At 29.0% G+C, this 13,261-nt stretch overlaps 1 protein-coding gene across 1 annotated transcript in view; it reads left to right on the top strand.

Moving 5' to 3' along the window:
• Nucleotides 1-289: 289 nt before the first annotated feature.
• LOC111636778 (neurogenic locus protein delta-like) overlaps nucleotides 290-13,261 on the top strand; it is a 50,052-nt gene continuing 37,080 nt past the window's right edge. The window contains exon 1 of the mRNA XM_023382114.1: nucleotides 290-504. The gene's annotated coding sequence lies outside the window, so the exon portion shown is untranslated. The remainder of the gene's footprint in view (nucleotides 505-13,261) is intronic.

The raw sequence follows: 13,261 nt of genomic DNA on the forward strand, positions 1-13,261 counted from the left end.
ATAAATATATTAAAAATTCTAATATTTTCGTATTTTATCTGCGAAAATTTTTTATACATTCCGTAACAAACAAAGCGCAATTCTAAAAACAAAACACGCAAAGAGAAGAAGAAAAAAAAAAAAAGACTTGTTATAGAATCGATTGTCAAAGTACGGGATGTAATCGACTTACGTCACACGCAGCACGCCACCTAACGCCTAGAATCGGAAGCGTGGGAAAGTAGGTAATATCATGTTGACAGATAAAGTGATAAAAGTATGTTGTATCTGAGCGATAGACGTAACGTGTGTCCAAACATAAGTTAAAGCGAATTGCGCATTGGTTTGTTGTAATGTCACCCAGTTGACGATAGCATACGAAAGACGGGGGTCGTGAGAACCTGTTGGCCCCAAGGCGATAACTACTTTAACCGATTCCGATATAGTCACTCACTACCGTATCTTTACACACGTCTCTTACTTCGCTCGGATTTTTAGCATTGGATAAAGCATACCTCTGAGCAGGTAAGTCACTTTATCGTCGATTTTTTTTTTTTTTTTTTTAATGTTAAGCTTATGTAAATAAATTACTTTATCTTGATTTTTTTTTCTAATTAATTTATTTCGATAACTGGATAAGTTGGATGCGATAACATTTCATACTTTTATGTCAAAGTCTTGCAATTTTTTTTTTCCATCTTTTCGTTCCGGGTTTATTCGGCTCGCTTCCAAATTTTTCTCGTTAACATACTGCAAACGTCTCCTCCCTTCTCGTTACTTTTAAAGGTATAAAAAGTTTAGTTTTGAGAATTTTTTCTATAGAAAATCGTGCATAGAATATATACATTTATATGTATATATTCCAAGCATTTTTTTTGGTATATTTTAGTTAGTTTTTTTGACATGTTACAGCCTTGTATATGTACTTTTATATATTTACTCAAATATCTTTCTATTTGTTATATACAGGCTATAATAAAGACTACACAGAATAAAGGATGTCTACTCGTAACTTATATATATAGAGAAACAGTTATATATATATATATATATATATGAGAAAGGATTGTTTATATAGTAAGGCTATATACAGAAAAGGTTGCATATATATTAAAAAAAGGCTACGGATTCGTCAGAAAAGATCGTGTTTATAAAGATATATTCTACAGGATTTCTAATTTAATTAAAATAGATAAATGGTTGGCATTTTAGTGGAAAGAAATGCCAAAGTTTAAAGATTGAAGGGAAGAGAGAACATGTCAAAAAAAGAAAAAAAAACAAATGATTAAAATAGCATTCCCTGCACTGATTTTAGATGTGATATTACAATTTATCTTTCTCTCGTTCTGTGAGAAAAATCTATAGAAATGATTTTTATCAGCGTGAATAATCTTGCACCTTTGTAAAGTAAGATAAGAAGTGAATACATTTCTCAAAAATGTCTCTTCTATTTCTATTTCTACACCTATATTGCATTTTATGATCATTACGTGCCTCGTAAATTATCATGTCGCTATGCTTTATATACAGGAATACGTATCTCTTCCACCTTTATTCATTTGTCAAAATTTCGATGAGTTTTCTACACTCGCTAAACAAGTAAATTACGTTAAAATAAAATAAAAAATAAAAAACCACGAGAATATATTAAATTTATGCTTTTCAAATTCGATTCTATAAGGTGTAATTACTTTAAGAATTGAAAATGTCTTAAGATATCGACGATTGTTTTCCTTGTTTAAACGAGGATAAATGATTGGATTCTACTAGGATTAATCGCCCATTTAAGTTGAATTTTGCGAGTTAAGGATGATGAAAGGAGAGAAAATTCACCCACCCATCCGTGTGTCAATGAGACTGAATCACATCCAGGTAGGCAAACAGCACGAAGATAAGTAGCATGGGAAAGACAGGTAGAGATAACAGAGTGCAAAGTACGCATGCCATCCCTCTTCTTTCTCTAGTTTGATTCGTTAGACGTGATGTGACGTCATCTACATGCTGTCTGCCGTAATGTCCACGACCGGAGAAAATTACACTTATTTTTATTTTTTTATTTTTTGCTTTTTATTTTCCTTTAGTTTCTTAACTCCCGAACTCTCTAACGACGAACATGAACATACTTGGTACATTGACTCATCTCGACTATCTATCTCTTTGAGGATTGCTCCGTCGGCGGCTCTTATATCAGATATGCAACAAACCGGGTTCTCTTCGGGGTCATTTGCATAACTCACCCTCATCTTAACGAGTTAACTGTAATCTAATTACCGATATTATAAACGGGGGGAAGAAGAAACGAACGGATAAAAATCTTTCTTTAATCTAGTAGCTTCCATCCTGAATGCCCGTAGATTGCTCGGAGAGAATACTAAATTGCAAATCCATTTTGGTACCTCCATTATGTTTCTTAACGTTTTAAATCGAAAGTCTTTCGAGATGGCTATCAATCACGTGGTAGATTGTTTCTTTTTTACGATCCAATGATTTCTCTCGACCGTTCTCCAGGGAATTTCGAACCGTCACGTGATACGCCGCCATCTTGGATGTTTCAAACTTAAGTTGTTTTTTTTATTTTTTTCCTCTTCCGTTTTAATATTATATTGGTGTTTTAAATAATATTTTACCGTTTAATTTCTCGAATGGAAATCTCTCACGATGTTTAATAACACGTCGGACCGCAATCCACTACTCCCTTTAATAACAAATTTGGCCAATTGCGTCAACGAGACTCACTCAGCCACGACTTCGCCTGCCCTCTACACGCCATCCAAGAACACGGTTCCAGATTATCAGTAGATTGCCGACTGTAATGTCTAGTGCAACGTCAATGTTGGGAAAATATTTCATACAACGCGCTATTAGAAATATTTTGGATTAACCAACGATTCTATGGAAAGGTGAGCACTTCGTAATCATTTTTTTTAAATTATTTTGCATCGTGGAAAATATGTTTTTTTATATAATTTTATATCACGGAATATTTTTCTATACTCCGAAATATATTTTAAAGTTAAAAATCAACCGAAAAGATAGTAGAATCGATTATGTAACAAACGGAGGAGGAGCGCCTTGCTTCCAGAACTTTGCTGCCATAGAAAACTCTTGTAAAATTTGATTTTTTGGAGATATTTTCTTCAATTTCGTATCTTACAGAAGAAACTTTTCCGCCTTTCTATCGATATTTTAGCTTCGAATATATAGCAAAACGATGCGGAGAGCACGTTTAGCCTTAGGCCACTCCCGTTCTGTCAGGTGCTTAACAACAAACCTTCTCCAACGCTTCCGGTATTTACCTAACAATCTTTACCAATCAATCACTTTCTCTTTCCAACTATTTACCTCGATTTAACAACAAAAAAATCGATGGAAAACTTAAAATTTTTACAAGTCTACGAAAGTTCAAAAATAGTTTTTTTATTTTTATTTTTTCCAAGTATTTATTTTGAGAAGAAGAATGGTTGGCGCCGACAGGAAACATTATTTTGAGACTCGTGCTATTCAGGTAGATACTGTTATATTTTCTTTAAGAGAAAACACTTAAATAAAGATCGTTTTTAAAAATAAACATTAATCTATGAGAACTTCAACAGGTGAATCTTTGTAATTTTTAGGTTAGATTTCTCTGCTTCCGTTCCATCCCACTTCCTTCAGAGCTGATGCGTGAAGCTCCTGTCCACCTTTAGTTAATGGAACAGGTTTTTATCCATAATTTTCAACTACGAAAATATATTTAAAAGGAAGAAAAAAAGCCGCACTACTGATTCCAAACAATAACTAAATCACGGATGATCGGGATGAACTGTTAAATATCCAACGATACCAACTCTTTCGGGAGTGATTTTTTTAATCACTTTTAAAGGGTTTATTTCATTCTACAGTTAAAATAGAAAGTACAGGAAATTTTCTAGTTAAACTTGTTGCTTCACTCAATTAAAAACTTCCCTGTATCTATCTTAAAAGTCACTGGCATATAGGACAGCATTTAATGTCATCTGCAACTTTACCATCCATTAAATTCAAATTTCCATCATGTAAAAAAAGAAAAACTAGTCGTACTACTTTAATGAAACGGGGATATACCTATATTTATTGTATGTTTTATTAATTTTTTTTTTTAATTAATATTCTTCTTATAATTGCCTTGTGTTTCTAATGGTTTTGTTACCGGGGTGTCGAACTTTTTACAATATTTATATAACAGGTAGGAATGAAGTACGAGAGATTTAACTATGAAAAATATACGTCTGGTATATTATATTTTCTTTTCTTTTCGACCCACAAAACAGGTAGGAATGGTCTCCGTGGGAACAATCTTACACGACCAGTCAGACGATTGTTGTGGCGCCTCCAGAATGCTTTCTTGTTGTATACGTGATCTGTTGACAAAGTATTGTAGATGCGCATCATCACGCACCTCTTCCACGCTTAACAACCCCTTGCTGAAATATAATTATAAGATAAAAAATTTTGATATATATTTTATTCTTAACGTCGTTTCTTATTACATTTAAACTATACGTACATTTTTATATAGAGTAATTATTCGGTTTTCGCTCCTTCGATCAGATAAGAGGGCTTTTCTTATGAGAGAGAGAGAGAGAGAGGAAAAAAAAAACTATGTCACTCGTCAGCCGTATTGTGTCAGAAGAGTGAATATCCTAATCTTGGCATTCACCACCCTCTAATCATGGCCACGTGTATCGGCGGTCACGTGAACGCATCTATTCATAGTTTGCAGAAACATTTTGCAAAGCATCTCGAGACCGATTGGGATGATTTCCTTGCTAGCAGACGATTTATGTCTCGTAGTTTATTTTAAGTAAGGTGAGGGACCTGACTTTAAGACGAAAATATCCTTCCATTTTCCGTTTGCCATGCTGTAAACCCGTTAAAACGATACCAAGTATAGGTTACTCGTCTCTATCCAAAAAAAAGAATCCATTCTTCCGATGAATACGACGAAATTTTCCAAAAATTTTACTCTTCTAATCCAGTTACAAGTATAAAACAGATGGTCTAAACGATTGCCCGAGGCTCATTTATCTAGATTATTCAATGGATGCGCTCGAAGAACTATGCTTATCCAAGCTTACATAATAAATCAAAACCGTTTAAAGTTTTGTTTCAGTTTTTATTTTAAAATAAAATATATTATTTAACGTTTAGAAATAACATTTAAGGAAGTCTAAACTCCCTTTTCAAGTGTTGTGAATCTAGAAAGATCACGATCCTTATGAAATATTACGTATCACGCCTACCTTTACTCTATAATGGTATATAACCTACGTTCTTGTAAATCAACCGAAAGATCTGTGACAAGACTTTTCTCTTTTAGCATTGATAAAAGAATACTTCCTTAAAATTAAGAATCAACCATGCAAAAAAAAAATTAATTAAATCTTGCTTATAGCATCATTAAATAAGGTTAAGTTACCGAGTATCAGTCGTATATATAATGTTTTAAAAAGTATTCTTTAACTAAAGTTTTTATATATTTTGCTTAATTAGAAATTTTGTTATGGGAATGATACAGTCTATTTCTTTCGAACAGAACAAAGGATTTTCTCATGGATTTATCTGTGTAAAAATTTCTCAGATCGAAATAAAATCAAAATTTTTACCTGTTTTTTTTCGTAATTTTAACTTCGAAAAACTCCTTTTTTTTTATATATATTCAAACGAGAAAATAAGTTTAAACGCTATCTCTATAGTTACCGATGGCGTTATGAATATTAATATAGGTAATAAACGCACTACGATACGATTTAATCGATTTTACCAATGATAATGCGTTTAGATAGGAAGATCGATTTTTAAAATTGAAACTCCTTTTTTTTTATATATATACTAACGAGAAAATAAGTTTAAACGCTATCTCTATAGTTACCGATGGCGTTATGAATATTANTGTTTCTAAAAATTGATGAATGAATGCTTCCTCCGTGGATAAATGGAAATGAAGAGAAATCGGTGCGTTCTAATATTTACCTAGAGAAAACTGTGATTACTTTCCAAATTTAGAAATTATGTAAAACAAATAGAGTGGAAAAAGAACGAAAATATAGTTATTTTCTATATATAAAAACTAGGGTGGATCTTGTTGATTAGTCGGGCGATTCCATTCAGAAATGCTCTGAAGATCCTGCTCGTTGCTGTATAAAATCTTAAAGAAATTGAAAGGATTGTAAATATCTTTTAAAATTATGGATTTATCAAGGTTGGGTCAACGGTCCACCTTTTACTATTACTATTCGCTTTGATGATTTCTGAAAGCCATCTTGTTGTGTGGGAAGATTTTCGGTAGTGTGCTCTGAGGACACCCTTTGAGGCGTATCTCCAGATGGACAAGCGGAAGTATATATTTTGGTCTTCTTTCTCACGCTGTTTACTGCATCGTCGATCGTCAACTGCGATTATTCTGCTCCACATCGCCCGGTCCGGTTGCGCGTGGTTGCCAAAAACACACCAATTCTTATGGAAAACAATGGAAGACATTTTCTGGTTGGTTTACACCATAACCCCTCTTGCGTTTTGGATCCTAAATGGCTATTTCCTTCGTTCAATATAATGTCCTAGTGGAGGAATAATACTTAACTATCGGTTTCTTTCGTTGTTATACCAACTTATGACCATATTTTATGCTTCCTCTAAACAATAAAGGTTACGTCTTCGTCCTGGCTACTCCCATAACGTCAATCTTATTTTGAATGAACTCTATGGGGGGTTGTTCTTCGTTTACGTCAACTTTCTATTTCCGAAAAGAACGAATAAACAGAAAATTTATCATGTAATTATTGAAACTCGCCATCGTTACAATTAAATTAAATAATCAGTTTAGAATTTAACAATGTTATCGATTCCGTTATCTCTTTATTCAACAAACTGCCTCTGATTTTTCTTCTTATTATTTTTTTTAATTATATTAACGATAATTTTTCTAAAAGTTTCTATCTTTTTTTTTTTCTTTTTTACAATCTAATTATCCAATTTGTAATAAGGGGAAGAAAGTATATAGATCCCAACGAAGAGGAAAGTAACTTTCTCTATCGTTTTTATACACTTCCCCTTTCATTTTTCCGATATTAGTTACGTTGTTTCTAGTAAAAAAAACACGCGAAACATTATGTAAATGAACGAAAACGTTATTTTTAGATAATATTTCAACTAAAAAATCGATGTTTCTATTTTTTTAAATTAGATTCTACGTGTTTTTTAATCGAAGGTCGATCGGTTCTGACGTAACTCATTTAGACACTCGGAATATCCGCGAGCGTTTTATTCTCTCTCTCTCTCTCTCTCTTTTTTTTAAATAAATAAATCAAAGAACAAAAAATACAACACGCGATAATCATCATCGAAATATCGATTTTAATTCCAATTAATAAATGGAAGCGTGTAATGTAAATTAATTAATGGAGGATTAAAATAATTACGTTTTAAATCGTGTAAATATACGATTTAAATTTAAATAAATTTTTTTTTTTTTTTTTTTTTTTTTTTTTTTGGTTTAAAAATTTAAATGTATTTATTAATATTTAAGATTTTATAAACAACAGGAACGTTAGCAAACTTTTGTAGAATCCGATTGTAATGGGAGCATGAGGAACTAAACTAAAACTCTAGTTAGAAAAATGTCGTAGTAGTTTTCACGTTTTCGTGACTAATAAAAGAAAAAAAAAAAGTGTTGTTGTCATTCGGATATTATTTTATTATGTAAAGAAGTCGGACCGCTTTTTTAGAATCCGGTCTCTAAAGCATATTTTTGCTTTGGGGACGATCTCCAATGCTCTACAAAAATCTAATTTATCAACGAAATTATTTATGTTTGCCAAAGAAAACACTACTTAATCATAACATTAATCATATTTTTTCAAAGAAAATACATCTCTACCTTTTTTTAAATGTATTTTTTACTGTTAAACTTAAAAAAAAAAAAAATCGATTTATGTGGAAGGCCTGTTGACACTTTACTTCCTATGAAAATTTCTATTTAATAGCTTTAATTATGCCACAAATAAAACTGTATAAGTTACAATTGTTTTAAAAATATTTTACTGTTTTCTTATGTATGTACAATCCAATCTTCTATTGTTTATTATAATTATAGTAAATACAGTCGACCCCTCTATAACACTGTTGATAATTCCGTTTTATATGAATTCCATGTTGTACGAGTCACTTAGATTTTACAAATACGTGTGCCGGGCTGTGAACTGCTCACGTATTTGTAAAATCTAAGTGGTGACTCGTACAACATGGAATTCATATTAAACGGAATTATCAACAGTATTATAGGGGGGGTCGAGTATAAGTAATTTATCAATAGAAAATTATACAGATTATATATTTAATTATATAAAAATAATATAGAAATATTTTATATATTCAAATAGAGTAGAAAATGGCTTTTACGACCTGAAAAACTTTAGTTAAGCCAACCGTCGTAAAGCGAGACATCGTAATACGTGTCGTAAATTAAGATTACGTTTTTGAAAATTAAAAAAAATTTAATTGTAGAACATTAGTTATAAATTATAAATAAAAAGATAAAATATTTATGTATTATATTTCGTATAATCGTAATTTTAAAAATAAATTTATTTCGGTCGTAAAGCGGGGTATACTGCTTACGTGTAAATAATGTATATTGTTATAATTAAACAATTCAGTTTCATAAATATACGTTTGCTTAATTAATTATTTAGTTTATAATAGTATCTAATACATTTTTCTTGTAATTTTATGTATTTAATACGATAATAAGACGTTTAATTTGATTTTAGTTTCAATAAATGGGAAAAATTGACGATATGTCCTAGTGAAAACTGCAGCGGGTAAGAATTTTTTTAAAGTTGTTAAAACGTTTGGTTTTTATTTAAATTATTAATTTTTAATAAATTTTATCTTATATATTATATTAATAGTAACTCGAAAGCGTCTTTTATAAACAGAATTAAATAAGAAATTCGCTGCCGATCTGATAACATACAGAGAGAGCGTTCAGTTATTAGTTCGAGAATCACACCGAAACACTAGACGAATCGATTCACGTTAAAGTATATACCCGTTCGGTAATTTCAAACGAGTAGATCGTAGCGTTCCGAACGAAAACTCCAATGACGTCACGAGGTATTTTCCGAAATCGGTAAACGAACACGTGATAAACTGTCTTTAGCATCGTGAGACGGCAACCAATCGAACTCATCGTACGAGCGACGTCACTAGTTAACGATTATTGGCTGCAGCGACTCAACAAATTCAACAGAAAGTCGTCTGATGTAAGGATATTGGTGTTTATGAAAGTGGGTACGAGTACGTTACGAATCATGATATATAAAAAAATCTTATAAATCTATTTATCATCAATAACTAATAATAAAAATGCATTCATATTATAATATAATATGGAGATTTAGATGATGGAGCGTATTTGTTGTGCTTTAGTCGATGGCAGCTGTTGTTGTTGTTGTTGTTGTTGTTGCACCAATTCGTCAAACATTGGATATGGTGCAGTAAAGAAGCATTACTTTTATTGTCTAAATGTTATGTAATATCCTTGTGCAAAATGGAAAGTGTGGGAGAGTTCGAATATAATACCAAGGACCTTATAGGACATGGAGCATTCGCTGTCGTCTTTAAAGGAAGACACAAAACGGTAAGTTTTAATTCATTCTCTGATTAATTTTAACAAATTATTACTCGTTAAATCTCTTATTAAGTATTTAAATCTCCGATTAAATACTTCGAAACACTTAAAAGAATCCTTTGTTTTGTTTACTACGCCATTTAAGTCATTTATTATGAATAGGTTAAGCCTTACATAATCTACTTCCATTTACTAAGAATAAAGATGACAAAATTTATTTTTACATCTCGCTTATTGAGATGATGTGATTTATTTTTTAATTTTTTTTTTCTTTTTTTGGATGTTGTAATGGAAAATTCGACAAGATACTGACTTTGATTGCTATATTTAAACAATGAACAGGTTTCAATGAGGCTGTTGTAATCACAATAGACAAGGCTTTTTGTATGGGAGGTTTCATCTTGTGAAATTAAATCCATTTATGCATAACTGAATAATAGAAATTCTTTTTTTTTTTTCTCTCTCTCTCTTTGTGTGTACATTTACATGTGTATATACACATACATAATTATGTACTACCAAGTGCAACAAAAAAATTATATATATATGTATGTAATAATAATTATATACTTATATTCTTTCACTTTACGCACACTTATACTGTATATTTCACTTTATATACATAATATATATATGTATGGTATTGTACAGTACATGCGTACATATATTTATAAAGGAGAAGAGAGCATCATAAATACATATTAAATATTTTCTTAAGCTATTTAATGGACTCAAATTTGTTTATATTTCTAAATGTTTATAGGTTCTGCTGAAGGTTAATGAAATATATTTTGACTAATTAAGTTATTTAATTAACTTTATTACATCAAAGTCTATTCCTGTTTTGATTGAATTATTATTAAAATTTAATATTTGTAATGTTCTTTGTGTTAAAATACCTTTTCTTGGGTACAAAATGTATTGTTGTTTGGCAACTTTATTACTTTTATTTTAAAATATTACGTTTAATTTATCTGTTAGAATTTTACTATGCTGTATTATAATTAATTTTTAAATATATGGTATTTCTGGTTATATAATTGAAGAAAATATAATATCATTTATCGTGTCTAGTTCAATAATTTAATATAAAGATTAATTTGCAAACGTGTTTCAATTATAATTGTAATTGGTGTAATTTCTAAATTAAAACATTGATTTAAAAATGTACAAATACTAAAACTTATATAAAAACTCATTTAAAAGTTTAAACTGTCAACTTACTTGGTTGGATAAGTCATAACATGTTCCATTTAGTCATGGAAAATACCAGAGTAGTACTGGTAGCTGTAAGAATGTAATAACCGAATAGCAATTTAAGATAAAACTCGTAACGTAAATAAATATCTGAAATTATAGTTTAAAAATATAACAGCTAATAATGCTTTAATTAAATTTTAATCAAATATTTTTGCTATTATTTTTTTAAGATGGTATTATGATATGTTTTAACCACTCTTTAATAATAATAAAATGTTAACATTTTAAAATTAATTTAATAAGATATCTTATATACAGAAAGTATAATTTTAATTTATGATTAATTATGACACATTTTAATTAGCTTCATTTTTGAATTTATATTGATTAAATTAATAATTATTAGGATATAGATGGTTGATTTTTAATTTTGAATTGTTTAGTATGAAAATAACATTTTTTTTCATTCCATTTTGAATTTTAATTAAGTTATATTGTTAAATTTACGAATGAAAATTTTTTAAATTAATATTTAATTTTATGTGGAAAACAATAATTTTTATTTCTGTAGAAACTATCTAATGTTTGCGTATAAAGTAGATTTATGGATTAAACTATGATTTGAATTTATTTTTCCTTAACTTTGTAGTAACATGACATAATTATTATAATTATATAATCTACTTTTGAAGTGCTTCTTTAAAGAATATTTATTAATGCACTGTTTCATGTGTTACATTGCAAGCTTGAATTCTGCTTTGGACATGGATGATTGTGATTATCTATTTTTAATGGAAGTTTAATGTTTACTGAGCTTTATAATTACTATTGTTGAATAGAATCTATTTAATAAATAAAAACTTTTAGAAATTAATCAGATTTGTTTTGACTTAACCTAACTTGAGATATCTTATTACATGTTATGATATTTTACATAATGATCTAACCTGTTTGTGTTACATCAGATTTTAAATAATTTGCAATATTAGTTTAGTTTATTTTAGTTATTGCTGTATATTGATGAAATACAAATGTTTCCTTGTAATAAAGCTAGTGGGTGGTTTTACCAAACAGAGTTAGGATAATTTTATTATTTCTGTTAGTTTATGAATGTTTTAATTACTTCATAAGTTATTGGCTGTTACTTGTAACTTATCATTTTTAATTTTTAGTTATAAAACTTTTTCACCGAAGAAATAAATCTAAACAAATGATGAAATAATTTGAAAAGTATATAACAGCCCTGCATGTAGATAACACAACCTTAATTTATTATTTTTAAACTAATTCTAAATTTCTAGATGTGTCTTTATTGAGATATTAAACATATAAATGCAAAATTAAAGCCTGTAAAATATATTTATTTTTTAAATTTTGTATATCTTCATATATAGAAATAGAAATAAATGTGTATTAAATAAACGTTAATGATCTATCTAAATAAACGTATAATGATCTATATATCTTTAGTTTTATACATCAAATAAATTATGGAAATAGAATGTGTATTAAATTGAATACCTTAATTTTATAGTATTGATTATTGTTATTGTTATTACATTCTTTATTATGGAAAGTTATTCAATGTGAATAATGATAACAACATACTAAGAATATATTCAAAACAACTTTTTTATTAAATAAAATAAGAGAATTGAAGATTCTATTTATACTTCATGCAACATTAATACATGCTCAGGCACCTGTTGAAAGCCTACAAAAGATAAAACAACTAAAATCAGGATTGTGACTAGAAAATACATTCATTCTCTTGAATATAAGCAGAACAAATTATTTCATTTTAACAATTTATATTATTTTTTAAAAATAATAATACAGTATATATAATTTGTATTTGCATTATAAGGTCTTTCCTTACATTACATATTCATTTGATATACACAGTCGTCTTCCTGTTAAACAGTTGTCATTATCTGAAATGCCATAAATATATAAATGTGATTTATTTAATTAAATATTTAGTAATTGAATTAAATTTGTAGTTTGTGACATTGCTGAAAATTTAAACTATTGCTTGCATATTATTTATATACTTTTTTAAGTATTAGAATAGATACAAGATAAACACCTTTTAAATTAATATTTATAGGTTCCTGTTAATTTTTAGAAACATTTCTAGAAAAAACAGTAAAAAGCTGTTAAAACTTATCCTTGGAATAACCACCTGTCTCCCCTCCTAGATCTTCCAGTTCAATGTCAACAACTATTTTTCACGATTTTATTGTTTAAGAATTAAATATTAAAAACTTTAGAATTAATGTGGAATGTAGATTATATTTATTTATAGATTTATTTCACTTGAGTAAATTTTGTTTTATGTCAACAAATATGAGGAACATCAGAAATTTTGAAAACACACTTCACTAAATTATGAGATTAGGTTACTATATTTTGTTTTGAAAGATATAAATA

The sequence above is a fragment of the Centruroides sculpturatus genome, unplaced genomic scaffold (assembly GCF_000671375.1).
Source record: "Centruroides sculpturatus isolate CEXI.00-Female unplaced genomic scaffold, Cexi_2.0 scaffold152, whole genome shotgun sequence".
NCBI lineage: Eukaryota > Metazoa > Arthropoda > Arachnida > Scorpiones > Buthidae > Centruroides > Centruroides sculpturatus.